The sequence below is a fragment of the Taudactylus pleione genome, unplaced genomic scaffold, assembly GCF_031769625.1.
Source record: "Taudactylus pleione unplaced genomic scaffold, aTauple2 ptg000100l, whole genome shotgun sequence".
In the NCBI taxonomy this organism is placed as follows: domain Eukaryota; kingdom Metazoa; phylum Chordata; class Amphibia; order Anura; family Myobatrachidae; genus Taudactylus; species Taudactylus pleione.
Genome location: NW_028284502.1, coordinates 10,582,501 through 10,601,941, shown reverse-complemented (window position 1 = coordinate 10,601,941; position 19,441 = coordinate 10,582,501).

Here is a 19,441-nt window from a genome sequence, read left to right as displayed (position 1 = left end):
TGCTTGAAAATGGGGGAGTGGAGATCCGAACGCAGGTGTGCCTAATTATGCGAACAGCGTTTTATGGGAGTGCATAATTAACAAAGTAGCATCATGGCACATGTGACATGGGAGGTTTTTACACTGACATGATCGTAGAGCTTAAGAGAGGGTATGGTCAACCTTAAGCTCTACGACCAGTTCCTATGGTCTCGATTAAACCTTATATGCCCGGAGATGACGTGTAATTTGTACGAGAAGGGGGCGTATTTTTTTGTCTTCTGGCCGCTTCCTCCCCTTGGTCGGCCAGCTACCGATCCGATCTTAGGGACGCAACTTGTGAGTGCATCATTTGCATATCCGGCCCCTTTTCCCGTATGACCGTGCGGCCGCAACAACCGACTCTGAATGAGGTCCAGAGTGCCTTAGTGAACCAAAGGTACATGGGTGTTCTACTTCTCAGTTGAATAACCGTGGGAGTCCTAACTAAGGTCCATGCTATATAGATTTGTCTATATAGAGACAGTCTTACATTTTTACCATGACATTTATTTCCAGGAGTAATTTCCACTAATAATACACAACATAATTTGATTTCCTGCTCTTCGGAAATTTAATGGTTTCGGATTTGTGTACACATTTACCTACGCTCTCAGATTCTGCTATTCCCTGGCTAGACGTCCTCACTTAGCACAAGATAACAGCTGTTCCCATTAATTGGTAGTTATTAACCTCTGGTCATATCACTTGACATGCTTGGTGAACTCGATTCACTGCTCCAGCACAGACTGGGAGGTAAGCGCCAGATTTATAGACTAAATTTTTCCTTCCTACTATTGATCTGGAATATCAAGCACCTGTGAGAAATGAGAGCAATTAGATACATTTTGTACATATAATAGAAGAATCGGCAGCTAGGGAATGATAATATAATATAAATACTTTCAGTAAAATTCATAAGGAATGTTTAACCCTATGCTTTCATAAGCTAGGCTTCTTACCGAAGTTCTTCCAAGAACTTTTTGTGTTGCTGTGCTGGTTTTTATGGATGTGTCCTGCTCGACTTGCTTGCATGCAACACAAGTGACCAGACTGGTGATGACAAGTGCAAGTTCTCACTGTTGTGTTTGCCATACACATTCACTGGTGCTTAAAGACTGGCATTGCGCTTGCATCATAATCCATTTGCACATGCATTTTATATGCGGTTGACATATGGTGTATGCTCATGAAAGTGGCATGGAGCATTTTCAGGTTTTAGTAATAGCCCATTTATTTCAGTGGGGTCTTCAGTGTGTAGAAATTCATTGGAATGAATGGGCTATTGAAATGAATGGGATTATCTCTGCTACAAATACATAAAAAAATGTATAAAAAAATGCATGCCCACCTCAATAATCCATAACCAGCACTATACATCCCTGACTGGTTCCCACTATAACAAGAGGCCATTGAAAGTGGGTTTCCCCTGGTCAACAGCTCGCACTATGCCCTTAAGTGCAATTACGGTATGCTGATCCCTGCTCACACCTCCATACACTATGAGGAAGAATCAGCCTCTGAAGACACATACTGTGAAGCCATCAGAAACTGTTCTGGTGGTTATTTTGCACCTAATTGATTTGGCTCCTGTAACATGGAAACCTGGAGCATGGGGTCCTCCTGTCATAGAGGCAACCAGAATAAGCCTGCTCGGCAAGGAGCCATTATGGAGGAGAGGTCTGCAAAAAATGAGCACCCTCCCTTCCAAAGACCACCAGATAGGTGCTGAAAAACATGGGGCCTATTCCCAGGATCCCTGGGGTGTGGTTACAGGGCTAATGAGCAAAGGGCATTTTGACTTCTGCAGTGGCAACCTTCACCTTGCCATCCTATTATAATAGGAATGGGATCTTTGAGATCCACCAAAGGATGGTATAGTTAATTTGTAATCCAAAGAGAAAAACCTAGGCAGTCTATTATTAACGGGTACAGGGCCGGCTCCAGGGGTCGGAGCACGCTGTGCCGGCTCAGTTAATGGCGCCCGATACTCGCGTGCAGCGACCGTAAATGGGGGCATGATCTAATTACCATAGACCACACCCCTAATTGACGTTATTTGGAGGCGTGCCCGCATGACATGCCTCCAAATAACGTCAGGTTGGGGGTAAGCCCAGCACCGTAACTAGCTGGGCTTCCCCCAGCCCTCTCCCGGCATTGAATGGATGCCGCGTGCATGCGCGCAGCATCCATTCAGCTACTCCGGGGTCCGGTACTGCTGCACAGCTGCGGCATTGGGGGTCCCCAACCTCCCGATTTGACCACCCACGGGCCACTTCGGCCCACGGGTTGAACAGCGGGACAGTACTTTCCCGCTGAAGTCGGGATGTTGGGGGGGTGCGCCCTCTATGGGTGTCGCTCCTGTTCGACCGCACTGGTCGAACAGCCCAAGAGCCGGCCCTGAATGGGTAGTTGAAACGAGAAAAAAGGAAGAATGATGCAAACTGCTTCTTTTATATCTCTGCCACAATCAGTTGACCTTACTCTGTTTACTTAGTCAAAGGGGCTTCCCAACCCAGCCGTGATCTGGGAGGATAGCGACAAAAGAGGTCCTGTGGTTTCGCTACTTTCACATACAAACAAAATAAAGTCAGATACATAGGGGTCTAGTTACTAAGCAGTGTTAGGAGACAGAGTGAAAAGTGATAAGGTGCCAGCCAATCAGCTCTCAACTGTCATTTCACAGGCTGTGTTTGAAAAATGACAGTTGGGAGCTGATTGGCTAGCACCTTATCACTTTTCACTCTATCTCCTAACACTGCTTAGTAAATAGACCCCAAAGTGTTAACCTGACCACCCTGACAAACATGTACACAGGTCCGCTGTAACACATGCAAACTTAACTCCAGGGCCGTAGCTAGGGTAGTGCGGCCGGTGCCATCGCACAGGGCACCACAGGTCAGGGGGCGCTGTTTGGGCCTGTCAAATTTCTGTTTATTATCATTCTTGCTTGTAGCTTCCTCTTATTTCATCCCCAGCATCTCCTGGCCTCTCCTATCTCTTCCCTGGCCCTTCTCCATGAAGCCATGGCCCTTTTTTGGGTGCATTATGTCCCTTTTAAAAATTAGGGGGGCGCCAATGCTCTTTCTGGCACAGGGCACCAAAAAGTCTAGTTACGGCTCTGCTTAACTCTACAGTTACATACACGTTTTCTGCCCCACAATAACACACCGTTAGCCCCACACATTCCCAGTCTGTTGTGCACACAATATAATAACAGATGTCATTGTTGCATATGTTTGGTCTGGCTTGTCTGACACGACAGATGAATCACCCTGGCATTGTGTGAGCAGATCACTGTACTAGCAGCAGTTGGCCCTGAACGCTACGCCTTTCCTGGTAAGTGAGGGACTGAATCCCAGTAATAGGTGAGGGTTATGTATAGTCTCCAGAGTTTTACTGCTTCATATTGTTTAACAGTAGGAGGTGGTCTTAAGGTTCTGTCTGTACGGAAGCAAATCTAGGCCACTGTTTCAGACACAGCAGATGTGGAAGATCATAATATTAAATGATTGCAGGATATGGGAGCGTATGAGGGTGGTCCAGTGGTTGCAGGGCCGGATTAACAATGGGGAGGATGGACCTTCAGCTCCAGGCCCCTCATTAAAATAGGCCCACAGCATCTTCCGTTCTGCTGTAGACAGGAATTTTTTTTCCTCCTCCACCCCAATCGCGAGCTGCGATTCCCCCTCCCGCCCCGGGATCAAATACTGACATAATTTGAATACATCGCGGCGCAGAGGAAGGCTTCACTAGCCTTCCCTGCACCGTATACAGAGTTCCGCGCCTTGTGACGTCACGACGTGCGACATCACTTAAGTTCCACCCTGTGTACGGTCCGCGGCGGTGCCCAGAAAGAAGAAGTCGGCCAAGTACTATCGGTGATCTGTGAGGGCTGCTCGACGGCCAGGGACTGTCCCTCTGAAGTGTCATGTCAGACTGGGTCAGTCGGTCCTGCTGGCTGCTGGTGATCGGGGACACAGAACAGAAGCCTCATAAGTCTTGCTGGCTGCTGCAGTGCTGCTGATAATCAGTTTGCAGGTACTGACAAGATATATATATAGATATATATATATATATATATCAGGGCCGCAACTAGGGGGGGGCTGGAGGTGCACGTGCACCGGGTGAACCGCTGTACCTGGTGCCAGTGACCTCCAGCCCGGCGCTGCAGAGAGGCTCCAAGCCGGACGTCCGCTGGTAATATTTATTACCAGCGGGCGCCCGGCTCCTTCTCTGCAGCGACGCGGTGTAGCCGGAGCCGGAGGCTGGAGTTCTCTCCCGAACTCCAGCTTCCGGCTCTCCCCACGGGCACTATGGGGGAGACGTCATGACATCTCCCCCATAGTTCCAAGGAGCAGCCGGCGGACCGGACGCGACGCTGGATGCAGGAGCGGGGTTCAAGGTAAGTATTTTTTTTTTTAATAAGCTGCACTACAGGGGCATTATTATGGGGGCAGGGGCATTACCACAGGGGCATTACTATGGGGGCATAGGCAATAAGGGGCATTACTAATGGGGCATGAGCACTACAGGGGCATTACTATTGGGGCATGGGCACTACAGGGGCATTACCACAGGGGCATTACTGTGGGGGCATGACCACTACAGGGGCATTACTGTAAGGGCACTACAGGGATATTACTATGGGGCATGGGCAATACAGGGGCATTACTATGAGAGCATGGGCACTACATGGGCATTACTATGAAAGCATGGGCACTACAGGGGCATTAATATGGGAGCATGGGCACTACAGGGGCATTACTGTATGGTGGGCACTACAGGGGCATTACTATGGGGGTATTAACATATGGGCATTACTATGGGGGCATTACAATATGGGCACTACTGCAGGGGGAATTACATGGGGGGCGCCAAATTACTGTCTTGCCCCTGGTGACAAAAATCCTAGTTTCGGCCCTGTATATATATAGATATATATATGTATGTATATACCATGCAGTATTTGTAGTATATATACAGATATATATATATGTATATATATTGGATAATTGCGCAATGAGGCCCTGATTCAGAGGCGCTCGCTATTTGCGAGCACAAGCATTTTTTTTTTTAACCCGGCCTCCAGGCCGCTCGCTAAGCTGTAGGTGACCACCCACAGCTTTTGCGGGCTGCCTGCCGATGGTCGCGATTATCGCGACCATCCGGCTTGCGAGGAGACCCTGTGGTAGGGTCTCAGGTCTTGCAAGCCCGAGTGGACTTCACAAGTGATGTCAGTAGGCCCGCCCCCAAAAACGGCAGGCGTTCCTTCGGGAATGCCTCCGTTGGTCCAGCCACCCCCCCTACCCGCCTACAAAATGAGGCGAGCTGTCGATCAACATTGACAGCCGCCCCGTCTTGTAGCGAGCCCCGGAGTGAGTGAAATCCAACTAGTTGATTGGTTGGAATGAAAATCTGGTAAGGTATGAAAGCAAATGACAATCAGCAATTTGCTCCCAAACACCGGAAAATGGACAAAAACTGTTGTTTGAACAAATTGTTTAGATCAAACTTTTAACAAACTTGTCTGACCGACCATTTTCATCTGTTTTCTGGCATTTAGGAGCAAATTGCTGATCATCAGTTACTCCCATACGTTACCAGATTTTCATTCCAACCAATCAACTAGTTGGATGGTTGGACAGAAAATCTTTACGTGTGTACCCAGCTTTAATTTTCAGGGGTAGACCACATAATTGAATAGATATATCCCTATAGCTATTAGTAAGGTAAGGTCTCTCTTTTTGCATATACAGGGATTTCCCTGTATATCAATACTAGGTGACCCACATAATAGAGGGGTTTTATAGTTACATCATCATTAAGTGCCATTTTTCTTTTTTGTCATATTACAGTCACATTAACACACATTTATTTGTAGACTATCACATTAAGCGAAGAGCGGAGGGAGATTGAGGGTTTTTGAAGGTAAGCGCTAGTCACCCCCTCTCCAAATATCACACCCTCTGTGAAGACCACACCCCCACATCATTAGTCACACTCCTGCGGCACTAGTCACACACCCCTGCGGCCGCACACAATAGGCCCTTCATAAATTTCTGCCCTATCCCTGCTGCCAAAGTAGCAAGGAACCATGGTGCCCGGAGAAAGTGCATGTCATAGCGTCCCCCCCTCCAGGACTGAACTGTGCCAGTGGGGTATGGCCAGCCTGTGGGGAATACTGAAGTGAAGAGAAAACAGCAAACAGTGGCAGTATCGCGCTGGGCATTGAGGTCCCATTGGGGGAATAGAATGCTTCGTGATCTGACATTAAGGGGTAGCTGCTTTGGCACTGCTATATTTATGTATAGCACCTAGGATCTGACTTTTATCTCCTTAGAATCATTGTTATTAGTCAACAGGGGAGATTATATTATATATTCTGATCATTTAACTTAAATTGACAGAATACATGTGCTAGAGTGAAATTCCACAGGGTGCACAGGTTATTACTGCAGTTACTGCCCAGAGCAGCTGTCACTGGAGTGGGAACACCTATAGGAAGCTCCCTTCTCAGCTATGCTCCTACTTATCAAATATATATTGCACCTATATTAATGTGACTCTTTTTAATCTCATACATTATAATTGAAGTTTAGGATGTTACCTCAGATGTGTAACTACTATTAAGTCCATTGAAGCACAATGAACAAATTAATAAATGAATGAATGAGGAGAGAAGGGTGGATGGGATCAAAGAGGGCAGGGGAGACGAAAGTGCTGATCAGAGAGGGGAGATGACAGAGGCCAATAACAAAGGAGAGGCGAAGGGCAAAGCCAACCAGAGAGGTCCAGTGACAGAAGCCAATAAGAAAAGGAGAGGAGTGGGGCAAAGAGCCAATCACAAGGTAGAGAGGGGAGGGAATAAAAGTGGTGACAGAAGATGATCACAGAGGAGGGTGGGCCGGAGGGGAGACAATCTGGGCAGCTTGAGGGAGCATGAAATGTAGAAACTGATCTCAGTTCCATAACTTATTTAGGATATAAAGCAAACAAACTGAGATTAAACTAACAGGTGGCCGTCATACTATGCAGCGCCCCATGAATTCCGGAAACCTGGATGGCACCCTCTGTCCATTTTGGCACCCGGAGTTCATGCTTCTCTTGAACCACCCTCGCTACACTCCTGCCTGCTGTCTCTGTGCCCCCTCCGCTCTGTTCCTATACCTGCCGTCGCTGATCCTGATAGTATCCTGATGGTGTAATCCATCCTGTCTGCCCCTTTGCCTGGCACACCACTTACTTGCCCCCTCTATACTGCCCTAGGGCCTAGACAGGACTTGGCAGCATATGCCCCCTCTCCTTCCTGCGCCCAGTACAAGAATAATACATACTTGCCTACACTCCCGGAAGTCACGGAAGGCTCCCGATTTATCGGGTAGCCCCCCCCACTCCCCCGGAAGTGTAGCAGATCTCCCGCATCCTGCCCACTTCCTAGTGAAGCGGGCAGAGTTGGTAGATTTAATGGGAAATTTGCGGGTCCGCGAGGAGGGGGCAGGGCTAAATGGTGCAATTTGCATATATTAGCCCCGCCCCCTCCTCGTGGACCCACGAATCGTGGATTATTTCACTGAAAGAGGTGGGGCCTAATTACGCCCCACCCCTGAACCGCCCTGCGGTAGAAGTTCTCTCAGCTCTTCCCGCAAAGGACAACTAAAAAGTCGATAAGTATGGAATAATATCCCCCTCTGGCTGGGGGTAAAGTGATTCTCACACCCTGTGTCCCAGGGTAACTCTTTTCTGGCTGGACCAGTCTCCCTTCTCCTATCCCCTGCCGCCGCTAAAGTGACTTCCCTCCTGCTCCTATTCCCTACCTCTAATCCGGTCTCCTCCCTCCCCCTTACCCCTTCCTTATAGTCCCTTCTTCCAAGGACAGCCCCACACGCAGCACTGAAGTGAGGTGACCCGGCGGCTAGCGAATGCGCAGAAGAGGAGAGCCTTACCTAATGAAGAGGAACGCTGGAGAAGACAGCACCGCTGGAGCCCTGGATACCGGTTTGCATCAGTATACATGAATTGCTACTTAGACAAGCTATATATTGCATCAAAATGAAGCATTACATAGTGATAAGTAGCAATTCAGTATCGCAAATATACAGACCCCTTTGTCTGCAAACATACAGCTTAATGTGGAAAGCTGTGATCATATTGGACCCATGAAGCCTGTCATCTCACTAGCAATGAGTGACGTTATTGTAGCATGAGGCAGATGCACTTGTTATAGACTTTATACATATAGGCTTTTTGTTGCTAATATGTGGCGGAAAACAACATAAACTGGCAATGTGAATGACAGCTTGGTCAGGTGAGAGGGAGGCGTGGGTTCCCCATGCTTATGACAGGAAATCCTGTCAGGTCACAATAGTAACATCATCAGGGGTTTTTCTATGTGGGCAAAGCCCATCGACCTGTAATTAGTTCTACCCCCCTACCTGTCAGCACTGACATGCTGGGGAGATTGTACGCTGGACCCTGCAGTGGCTGCGGTCAGCTGTGGTCATGGTCACATTCAACTTGCACTGAATCTATCTTTTCTTTACTGCCAATAAAGGAGAATGGAGAAAGACTCTTTTGCTTAAAGATTCATATATATATATATTTTCCACTTAGGGCCAGATTCAATTAGATGCGATAAGTGCAGTTTGGAGAAAAGTTTCTGCAGATTCGGACTTTCCGCCTATTTTCAAAGTATCTCCATATCCACTTCCAGGACGATTTTGCCTAAGTGCAATGTTAATGCAATGTAATAGGCAGAATGGTATCTCCTATGAACAGCAGTTGAAAAAAAGTGCAGAATCGTTATTTTGGGGTGCAAACGTGGGGAAACTACTCAGAGCCCTTAGGACAGCCCCCCAAAGGACAAATCAACCAAAAAGTTCAAATAAAATTTCCTCAGAACACCCCAAAAAAGTACTTTCATTTTGGGGGCGAAAAAGTAAAAAGTGTGGGGACTATAAAAACTAGCGAAATAGACTTCTTGGGGTGCTGTAAGGATGGGTCAGGTGTTTTTTCTGATAGCAGGTGCGTGTATGAGGGCGGTTTTTCGTGTTTTTTTAAAAGTTCACATTACAGATATAAAAATATGCTTGCTCCCATTTTCAAGTACCCCAAATTTGCCAGGACTACTTATTTTCACCAAAAAATACAGCTTTAGTCTCCACTTTTACAAAGACGCTAATAAGAAGCAATTTAAACTACTTAAGTACCCCAAACACTTTTATTAGAGCTATTAGTACACATCTATATTGATTCCCTATGTTAGTGCATCTTTTTTGGGGGTACAGACTGATTTCCCCACTTCTGACAGTACTTTCCGCCTGTTCCGTGTTAGCCGCTTTCCGTTTTCGTCTATTTAGGAATTGTATAGGGCGAAAAGCGGGAACGCGCCCATAAAGTTTTCGGCTCTGAAACAGGTGAAGGAGGCCAAAAGTTGGACAGGTGAAACTTTCCGACTTTTCGCCTCTAATTGAATATGGGCCTTAATTTATGCTTGCAGTCATCTGTGTTTAAACACAATTCTCATCAATTAACCAGTTTTACACAGGTGACTGCAATTATAATTTATAATTAAGTGTCCAGGAGTAGAGCATTCTGTACTTGATGGAAGGGGTCACGTTGGATGACCTCTCTCTCTCCCCCTCTCCCGCCCATGAAAAAAAGAAAATGTCCTTTATTTTTACACCCTAGACATGCATCGTGCAAATCTATAATCAGTGTCGGACTGGTGCATGAAGGGTACACCGGGGGAATGCAGTGGATAGGGGCCCATGCTTAAGGGGTATGGCCAGCCACTACAGGGGGTGTGGCCAGCCACTACAGGGGGTGTGGCCAGCCACCACAGACGGTTGGCTAAGCAATAAGCAAATCTTGGCGTAGTTTCTATAGAAAGAAAACAAGTACTACTCCACCAGGTAATTGACCATCTTACAGAGTAACAATGTATGATTTGAGTTCTGAAACCTGACACCTAGAGGAGGGGGGGTGGGCCCTCAAGCAGTGGGTTTTCCTGCTTAGTGCGGTCAGCATTTTAGTCGGAGAAAGCCGTGGGATTTCCCCTGCGATCTTGTGGACCGGTCCAACCTTGTCTATAATACCCCCATGTTTTTTAACTTCTTTAATACTTACCTCTCCGTAGTCCCACAGCGGCACCGCTGCACAAATCACTGGGAATATGGCCGCTGCGCTATTTTCCCGCCCAGCAGAGTCTGGCACAGCACCAGAATCTACTGCTAGCTTGTTTTGTCAGCTACTAGCGCTAGGGAGGAGGAGGGTCTGGACAGAGACTGCTCACGGGCCCCCTCCTCTGTTAAAATGCCCCTGATTTAGTGGCTATTAATTTGGAAAATGTATTGATGGATTTCTTGGCAGGTTTCTGGGGTTTCACTAATTTTTCTGAATTTATTTGCTTAGCTTGTGTGATGTACATGAAAAATATATTTAAGTTATCAAAAGAAAGTCGCATTTGGTCTAAAAAAAAACAATGTACAATTTAATAAGGTACTGTACGCAAAGCACTTACAGTGACAAACATAGGGGGCGATTCAATTCAACACGATGCTGAATAGCTCCAGAAGGGAGCTCCTGGCGCTATTCAATTCACCAAACTGTTTGCTTAGTCGGGAAGAGGTTAAGGGCTGGATTCAATTAGCCGCAAAAAGCCGAGATCGGCGAAAAGCGCAATATTTTCGCCTTATTCGTCTGTTTTCAAGCAAAGTGCCTATTCATTGCAAAAGATGTGAAAACACATATGTGCGAAGGCAAAGAAATTCTTACTTACTTTTTACATGTTTCGCCCCAAAAAATGTTTTTTTTATGAATTAAGATATATATTTTTTTTTTGCCTAATTAGTCATTGGGGGAGGGGGGGGGGTGTCCAGAGGGTTCTGAACCAAGACCCCACAGTTGTACCCCAAAATATGGATTTTGCACTTATTTTCTCCTGCCTTTGGGTGGAGAAACTTTTTCGCCTGCTTTTGCCTAGCCTATGGAGTTTTCACCTAGTCGATAGCATGCTGGAATTAAATAGGGCGAAACTTCGGAAACAGGCAACGGCGAAAACTTTTAGCCAATTACGGCTTTTTGCCTCTACTTGAATGTCGGAGAATGGCGGTTCTCGCAACTTAGCCTGGGTGTTTAGTCGCGATAACCTGCTTTCTAGGACTAAAGTGCCAGCAGCGCTAAGCAGAAAAGCAGCCGCGCGGCCTGGCACTTTAGTGGGATTTTTTCTCGCTCCCTGGTGCTATTCAGCATCGCGCTAAATTGAATCGTCCCCATAGATAACCAGTGAAATTGGGTGTGATCATTTACATACAAAATGCTCCTGATCACAAAGCAGTTAATGACAAGGAGTCTGCTGACAATAATTACACAGAAACCTTCCACATTTACAATCTCTGCTGACATTCCTGTCCTGGAGGTAATTAGCATTTCACAGCTCACTGCATTATCCACCTTTAGCAAACAGACACAGGGTAGTTAGGTGCTAACAGGGTCATTTGTCTTGTAGTTTGTTTTAGTACAATGGCTGGCTAGAGTACATTGTAGTAATGTGATAGAGAGCGTTAGAAGGCAACACCTCGCAGCGCTGACTGTTCAACTTCCAAGGAGCACAATGCCAAGTACTGTACTCTGAGCTAAGGAGGATACCAGGAGTGGATGCTTATGGTAACGTATGTTCACTTAATTTATAATCTACATTAAGGAAAGTGGGGTCTTTGCAAAATGTTGAAGCATTTTATAGTATAAGTGTCATGTGTTATATTCTTTCCAACTGTGGATTGTGGTTTGCAGGATTCTGTTCAAGTATCTGAAAAGATTGCAGTGTATTCCTGGCGCGGGTGTGGTTTTTATGTGTTTTCTTCTCACCTCAAGGACAGAAAATAACTTGTTAATTAGCAGTCACATAGTTATTGGCGATGCTCGGTCATGCTGATGTTTTGGCTACAGAAGGGGTAGATTGTGTTATTGATGTTTGGTTAGAGATGTGGAACATTGTATTATTGATGACTTGGTTAGAGATGTGGGACATTGTAATATTGATGATTTGGTTAGAGATGGCGGAACATTGTATTATTGATGACTTGGTTAGAGAATGTGGAACATTGTATTATTGATGATTTGGTTAGAGATATGGGACATTGTAATACTGATGTTCTGGTTAGAGATGGCGGAACATTATGTTATTGATGTTTGGGTTAGAGATGAGGGAACATTGTGTTAGTTACAGATGGGGGAACATTGTGTTATTGATGAGCTGGTTAGAGGGAATTGGTATGAATTACCTAAGCAGTGGGGAACATTGTGTTTTTGATGTTGGGTTAGAGATGAAGGAACATTGTGCTATTGATGTTCTGGTTAGAGAAGGAGAACATTGTGTTATTGATGTTTGGGTTAGAGATGGGGAACATTGTGTTATTGATGTTCTGGTTAGAGATGCGGAACATTGTGTTATTGATGTTGGGTTAGAGATGCGGAACATTGTGTTATTGATGTTTGGGTTAGAGATGGGGGAACATTGTGTTATTGATGTTCTGGTTAGAGATGGGGGAACATTGTGTTATTGATGTTGGGTTAGAGATGTGGAACATTGTGTTATTGATGTTTGGGTTAGAGATGGGGGAACATTGTGCTATTGATGTTCTGGTTAGAGAAGGAGAACATTGTGTTATTGATGTTTGGGTTAGAGATGGGGAACATTGTGTTATTGATGTTCTGGTTAGAGATGCGGAACATTGTGTTATTGATGTTGGGTTAGAGATGCGGAACATTGTGTTATTGATGTTTGGGTTAGAGATGGGGGAACATTGTGTTATTGATGTTCTGGTTAGAGATGGGGGAACATTGTGTTATTGATGTTGGGTTAGAGATGTGGAACATTGTGTTATTGATGTTTGGGTTAGAGATGGGGGAACATTGTGCTATTGATGTTCTGGTTAGAGATGGGGAACATTGTGTTATTGATGTTTGGGTTAGAGATGGGGAACATTGTGTTATTGATGTCTGGGTTAGAGATGCGGAACATTGTGCTATTGATGTTCTGGTTAGAGATGGGGAACATTGTGTTATTGATGTTTGGGTTAGAGATGGGGGAACATTGTGTTATGGATGTTTGGGTTAGAGATGGGGAACAGTGTGTTATTGATGTTTGGGTTAGAAGTGCGGAACATTGTGTTATTGATGTTTGGGTTAGAGATGGGGGAACATTGTGTTATTGATGTTTGGGTTAGAGATGCGGAACATCGTGTTATTGATGTTTGGGTTAGAGATGGGGTAACATTGTGTTATTGATGTTTGGGTTAGAGATGGGGTAACATTGTGTTATGGATGTTTGGGTTAGAGATGGGGAGTATTGTGTTTTTGATGTTCTGGTTAGAGAAGGGGGAACATTGTGTTATTGATGTTTGGGTTAGAGATGGGGGAACATTGTGTTATGGATGTTTGGGTTAGAGATGGGGAACAGTGTGTTATTGATGTTTGGGTTAGAAGTGTGGAACATTGTGTTATTGATGTTTGGGTTAGAGATGGGGGAACATTGTGTTATTGATGTTTGGGTTAGAGATGCGGAACATCGTGTTATTGATGTTTGGGTTAGAGATGGGGTAACATTGTGTTATTGATGTTTGGGTTAGAGATGGGGTAACATTGTGTTATGGATGTTTGGGTTAGAGATGGGGAGTATTGTGTTTTTGATGTTCTGGTTAGAGAAGGGGGAACATTGTGTTATTGATGTTTGGGTTAGAGATGAAGGAACACTGTATTATTGATGATCTGCTTAGACATGTGGAACATTGTAATATTGATATTCTGGTTAGAGAAGGGGGAACATTGTGTTATTGATGTTTTGGTTAGAGATGGAGGAACACTGTATTATTGATGATTTGGTTAGACATGTGGAACATTGTAATATTGATGTGCTGGTTACAGATAGGGGAACACTGTGTTATTGATGAGCTGGTTAGAGGGAATCGGTATGAATTACCGCCGGACCTAAGCACGGCGGATGAAATACCGATGCTGGAAGGCTGGCACATGAAGATCCCGACAGAGGTAAGTAAGACCCCTAACCCTCCCCTCTCCCCCCCCTAACCCTAACCCTCCCTTAGGGGTGCTTAACCTTAACCTCCCCTCCTAGTGCCTAACCCTAACCTTCCCCCAGGGGTGCCTAAACCTAACCCCCCTCCTCGCACCCTAAACCTAACCCTCCCAGGGGGGTGCCTAACCCTAAGACCCCCAGGGAGTCCCTAAACCTAACCCCCCCATGGCTATCACCTGCCGACGCTCTGCATTTCGACCACCGGCTTCCTGACTACATCCCAGTTAGGATGAGGGAAAATTTTGTTATTGATGTTCTGGTTAGAGATGGGGGAACATTGTGATATTGTTGTGTTAGTAATACCTGGTGTACATTGTGTTATTGATGTTTTGGTTAGTTATTGGGTACATTGAGGTACACAGATTTGTTCTAATACACCTTATGTCTGGTTGAAGTTCAGAACATGAGGTACACTGACAGCATAAGTAAACTCATATTTTGACACATTTGACCAAGAGACCAACTGTCTGTGACAGATAGCAGGGGTGCCAAGAGGGAGAGGGAGTGGGTACTACTTACCCATTTCCGGGCCAGATGGAGTGCCCCACTGCTCTGCCCACTACCACTTGCTGCACCTGTTTAGCCGAGCAGCACATTGGGCAGTGAGAAAGAAGAGACTGCTGCTGCAGCAGTCCCCTCCCACTGCCCGTTGCGTCACTGGGCTGTGCTACTATACAGGCGCAGCCACTGGTAGTGGATAGAGAGGAAGGGTGCCCCTGCAGCCACCCCTCTCTGCCCTGGAGCCGATTCTCTGTGCATGGGGATGCTTTGTGACACTGCAAATAGTAGCTTATTCATTTGTTATTTCTTTAAGGGGGGCATGTCCATGTCTTACCAGATTTGGCCATGCCTCCTATACTTGGGCACATCATCTCTTGAAAGCCCTGACCGAGAGACCAATTTTCCATAAGACTTACTGATTGATTGACTGACCGACTGTCTGTCTGACTGTGACAAACTGGACTGAAAGAACACTCCCAGTTTCTTCTGTGTGCTGTTTTTCACTCACCGAATCACTGACAGCTCCCTCCGGAGTGGAACTGCCACAGAAGAGAGAATCGTCCATGCCATGCTGGGAGGAACAGAGGGTGTTTCATAGGCAAACGCAGGGGGGGGGGGTTCTGTCTGCATGGAAACCCCCCTCCCCAGCACATACCATGACCAGAGTAGAAATAGTAATATAATAGAATACTAGTGCTACATGCTCTTCTCAGTATCACAAATGAAATAATTAGCACCATCTGTGGGTCTTTTAACATGTATCAGCCAGTAATAAATAACCTGTGCACCAACTAGGAGATCTGGAAAACATGCACTGTTAGGGATGCACTGCTAAAGAGCCCAATATGTACATATAAATCCAGGGAAGTGCTAGGTTCTTCTGCTGCTCCTCCAGGCTCCCGGACTTGCTCCTATGCTCTGGAATGGTGCCCACATCTAAAATAAAAATATTCAGCTCAGACAGGATGGGTTACTGCCGCATCAAATGACTTACTGTGATCCTGTATATGCTGGAATTATGACACACAATACACATTGTATTAAAGCTGGATAAGTACTAATTCTGCCCTCTTCATGGACTGGCCACACTCACTCTAAAATCAAGCAGCTGGAAATCCCCCTCTAGAAATCCTGCGTTTGCCACTGAGTTTGCGCTGTTCCATCGGAGTTCCAGTGGGTGCTGTCAGGAGGAGCCAGAGGACAGGATCAGGAAGGAAACTGGCAAAACTTCGTTTGCATTACCACCAGAGCTCACTGAAGTGCTGGCATCAGCAGGGTGCTGCTACTGCCAGAGATGAGGGCATGGGGTCAAAGCCAATGGAGCCGGCTTGTTTGCATTACGACCAGAGTGCAGGCACCTGTCCACTGGCTGTTTTCATTAACACGCATCGCAGATGCAGCATAGCAGCACTCAGAGTGTACTAGATATGCTATTCTGTGACTTTAACCGCACAGGAATTAAACACATACAAAGTTGCAGGTGGTTTCCAGTTGTTTTGGGCTGAAGGTATGGGTTAGGTGTAGTGCAGACCCCATGAGACCTGACCCTGGTTGTCATCAAGGCACCGTGTAGGCTAGAGTGGGTTCCATAATTGTTTGAGGTGAGTTCACATGGCATAGGTAGGGTCAGCTGGTCTGCCTGAACACGTTATTGGCCAGTAAGTGCTATGTTGAATTGCTTGATGACCATTTGCAGCCATTCATGGACCTCATGTACCCCCATCTGTCCCAAGGTGTCCAGACTTGGCTCAAGAGCATTCTGGAGAGTTCTGAAGAATGGCGTGGCCACCACATTCACCCGACATGAACCCCATCAAACTTTTATGGGACGTGGTGGAGAGGTCCATGCGCACCCAAGATCCTGCACCTACAAATATCAGGGAGCTGTGGGACGCTATATCTCTTAAGAGGTCTTCTGTCCACTTGTGGAATTGATGCCACATTGAATTTCTGCACTTCACCAGGCTAGGGGGTGACTTATATATATATATAAGCGGGTTATATATATATATATATATATATATATATATATATAAAGAACCCAGTTAAAACAAAGAGAAGAGAGAGAGAGAAGCAGAGAATAAGTAGAATAGAAATCCATATGTGTATTGTGAAGAGACATGCCAAGAGGACATATTTGTAGTAGGGGGTACAAATGTAAAGTTTGCAGGGGGAACACCCTGGCCACAGTGCATGAAGATCCATCTGTATGAAATTTTTGCTGTATCTGATTCTCTAATCCTGTTTAATTTGAATCTATTAAAAGTCTGAATTGTAATGCTGGGCACACACTGGACGATATATATCGTTTGAACAGCATATTTCACAGATATATGGCATCGGCCATGCTGCAATATATATTGTGCAGATATATAGTTGGCATCTGCTTGAGTGTACACATGACCAAACAACCAACCCATTTGCTGGCCACAGGAACCAGTGAAAATGACATACCAACTGGTTCTTCAGGCCGAACATATCGTGCAGCCGATTGGTAAATGTGTATGTAAAATATCGTCTGTGCTGAACTCTACCAAATCGTTAGATTGTACAAAGATGCAGCAGCTCTGACTGTATCATTATTCTCTGAATCAGGCTCTGTGTCCTCACAAGCAAAACATGCAGAGAGTGAATCAGAGAGAGATCGTCTGACTGAGAAGCTTGGGGAATAAGAGAATTACCTCCATATGCTGCAGAATCACGCTCAGTGGGCAAAATACTGTACATGGAGATTGCATTCAAGCAAGTTTTGAGGTGCAATTACAGATGTTCTAGTCCAACTTGGCTGCTTCCAGAGCAAATGAAATTCTGCATGGAACAGATTAACAAGTGAAGTTTTGGTGAAAGAACTCTATCATGTGGGGAGGGGGTCATTCCTGAAACTTGGTAGGAAAATGTGAGCTGAGGGCCTAATTCAGACCCGCTCGCGAGCGCTCACGATGGTGCCCTAATGCGCATGCGCACGACGGAGGGAGCTCCGTCGTGTGCATGCGCGAGACCCGCATAGCGACAGCCAAGCTGTCGCTATGGGTCTCGCACCAAAGGGGTGGTGCTGTCGATGGTGAGTGACAGCACGCCCCCTTTGGTGGGCGTGCCGGGGGCGTTGCTGCCCAGACGGAGGTGTTCCCATGGGAACGCCTACCGTCTGGGTCCGGCCCCACTGACATCACTAGTGATGTCAGTGGGAGTGCTTTTGGCTCTGATAGAGCCAAAAGCACTCCTGGACTTGCGGCAGCGAGACCCTACCGCAGGGTGTTACTATACGCCACTCTCACTTACCTGCTTTCAGCTGGGCAGGTCCCCCTCAGCTCCCTCCGTTGCTTCCTGGTCCCTCCTCTGGCTCCGGCTGCTGCTCTGACACTGTCTTCTAGCAGAACACAGTAAAGTAAAAAAAAAATAAAGTTTAAAAAAATAAAAAATCTTCAGAGTGCCGGGCGGGAGGTCGGGGTCCGCGGCTGCAGCCTGTCAGGATCCAGACGGCCAGGTAGGTAGGGGAGCGGGGGGAGTGACCGACACAGAATTACCGCAGCTGTAATCAGTGTTGCGCATGCACCGCTTTTGTGAACGGAACGCAGATTCCAGCTGCGGTAAGTTAGTGTAGAGAGGGAAAAGTATCTATTTCCTGAAAAGCTGTCTTCGCAAAAATAACAGCTTTTCGGGATAGATACTTATGGAGAGGAGGAATTATGAATTCCTCTGGTAATTAGGGGTGTGCACCGGCCACTTTTCGTGTTTTGGTTTTGGATCTGGATCTTTCTTCGTGTTTTCGGATCTGGATTGGTTTTGCCAAAACCACCCTTCCGTGTTTTGGGTTCTGGGTTTTGTGTTTTGGATCTGTATTTTTTTTTAAAAAAGCATAAAATCACAGAATTTGTGGGTTTTTCTGCTCCTATGCTATTATTAACCTCAATAACATTAATTTCCACTCATTTCCAGTGTATTCTGAACATCTCACACCTCACAATAGTGTTTTTATGTCCAAAAGATTGCACCGAAGTAGCTGGATGACTATACTAAGCGACACGAGTGGGCGGCACAAACACGTGGCCCATCTAGGAGTGACACTGCAGTGGCAGACAGGATGGCAGATTGAAAACCTAGTATTCCTCACCCTCTTCAGTATTGTGTACATCCTCATCCTCACAGAGTATTAATTTGTCCCCACTGGAATCCACCACCACAGGTCCCTCTGTACGTTCTGGAGGCTGGTCTCCCTGGAAGAGTTGATAATTCATTTTTATGAACATCATCTTCTCCACATTTTGTGGAAGCAACCTCCTACGCCTTTCGCTGACAAGGTTCCCGGCTGTATACTAAACACTTTCGGAGTACACACTGGAGGGGGGGCAACTCAGGTAAAATAGAGCCAGTTTGTACAGGGGCCTCCAAATTGCCTCTTCTTCCTGCCAGTACAGGTACGGACTGTCTGACATGCCTACTTGGATGCTGTCACCAATGTAATCCTCCACCATTCTGTCAGTGGTGACAGTATCATATGTAGTGACAGTAGACATGTCAGAAATTGTTGCCAGGTCCTTCAGTCCGGACCAGATGTTAAAAACTTGGTCCTGCCTGCCCTGCATCACCACCAGCGGGTTGCTTAGGATACCTAAGTTGTTTCCTGGCAGCCTCAGTTGCGGGAGAAAATGAAGAAGGAGCTGTTGACATGTCATGTTCTGCCTCAGCTGACAGTGTTTTCACCAGCAGGTCTTTGCACCTCTGCAGGCTTGTGTCAGCTGGAAAGAGAGACACCACATAGGCTTTAAACCTAGGATCGAGCAAGGTGGCCAAAATGTAGTGGTCTGATTTCAACAGATTGACCACCCT